Source organism: Perkinsus marinus (assembly GCF_000006405.1).
Source record: "Perkinsus marinus ATCC 50983 genomic scaffold scf_1104296937698, whole genome shotgun sequence".
Classification (NCBI taxonomy): domain Eukaryota; phylum Perkinsozoa; order Perkinsida; family Perkinsidae; genus Perkinsus; species Perkinsus marinus.
In genome coordinates this window covers 1-1,055 of record NW_003213760.1, presented here as the reverse complement: position 1 = coordinate 1,055, position 1,055 = coordinate 1, and the positions used below count along the sequence as shown (strand labels likewise).

At 47.0% G+C, this 1,055-nt stretch overlaps 6 non-coding genes across 6 annotated transcripts; all 6 read right to left on the bottom strand.

The window, feature by feature from the left end:
- Positions 1–135: 135 nt before the first annotated feature.
- Positions 136–209, bottom strand: Pmar_PMAR019497. Its single transcript has one exon. It is a non-coding gene; the product is annotated as a tRNA-Arg (tRNA).
- Positions 210–294: 85 nt separating this feature from the next.
- Pmar_PMAR019496 lies at positions 295–368 on the bottom strand. The gene has a single exon. It is a non-coding gene; the product is annotated as a tRNA-Arg (tRNA).
- Positions 369–460: 92 nt separating this feature from the next.
- Pmar_PMAR019495 lies at positions 461–534 on the bottom strand. The gene has a single exon. It is a non-coding gene; the product is annotated as a tRNA-Arg (tRNA).
- An 85-nt stretch (positions 535–619) lies between these two features.
- Positions 620–693, bottom strand: Pmar_PMAR019494. The gene has a single exon. It is a non-coding gene; the product is annotated as a tRNA-Arg (tRNA).
- Positions 694–778: 85 nt separating this feature from the next.
- Positions 779–852, bottom strand: Pmar_PMAR019493. Its single transcript has one exon. It is a non-coding gene; the product is annotated as a tRNA-Arg (tRNA).
- A 92-nt stretch (positions 853–944) lies between these two features.
- On the bottom strand, positions 945–1,018 carry Pmar_PMAR019492. The gene has a single exon. It is a non-coding gene; the product is annotated as a tRNA-Arg (tRNA).
- Between the last annotated feature and the right edge of the window lie 37 nt (positions 1,019–1,055).

Here is a 1,055-nt window from a genome sequence, read left to right as displayed (position 1 = left end):
GCACCTTTGGATTAGAAGTCCAACGCTCTATCCGATTGAGCCACCAGAGCTGAGAAAGACTTGTTGACCTCCTGCTCATGTGAACACTGCCTTCCGTTCACATAGTTTTACCTCGTAAAGTTAACCAGAGTTATATACTCTGGGCGGGACTTGAACCCGCAACCTTTGGATTAGAAGTCCAACGCTCTATCCGATTGAGCCACCAGAGCTGAGGAAGACTTGTTGACCTCCTGTTCATGTGAACACTGCCTTCCGTTCACATAGTTTTACCTCGTTAAGTTAACCAGAGTTATATACTCTGGGCGGAACTTGAACCCGCAACCTTTGGATTAGAAGTCCAACGCTCTATCCGATTGAGCCACCAGAGCTGAGAAAGACTTGTTGACCTCCTGTTCATGTGAACACTGCCTTCCGTTCACGTAGTTTTACCTCGTATAGGGAAAAGTTAACCAGAGTTATATACTCTGAGCGGGACTTAAACCCGCAACCTTTGGATTAGAAGTCCAACGCTCTATCCGATTGAGCCACCAGAGCTGAGAAAGACTTGTTGACCTCCTGCTCATGTGAACACTGCCTGCCGTTCACATAGTTTTACCTCGTTAAGTTAACCAGCGTTATATACTCCGGACGGGACTTGAACCCGCAACGTTTGGATTAGAAGTCCAACGCTCTATCCGATTGAGCCACCAGAGCTGAGAAAGACTTGTTGACCTCCTGCTCATGTGAACACTGCCTTCCGTTCACATAGTTTTACCTCGTAAAGTTAACCAGAGTTATATACTCTGGGTGGGACTAGAACCCGCAACCTTTGGATTAGAAGTCCAACGCTCTATCCGATTGAGCCACCAGAGCTGAGAAAGACTTGTTGACCTCCTGCTCATGTGAACACTGCCTTCCGTTCACGTAGTTTTACCTCGTATAGGGAAAAGTTAACTAGAGTTATATACTCTGGGCGGGACTTGAACCCGCAACCTTTGGATTAGAAGTCCAACGCTCTATCCGATTGAGCCACCAGAGCTAAGAAGACTTGTTGACCTCCTGCTCATGTGAACACT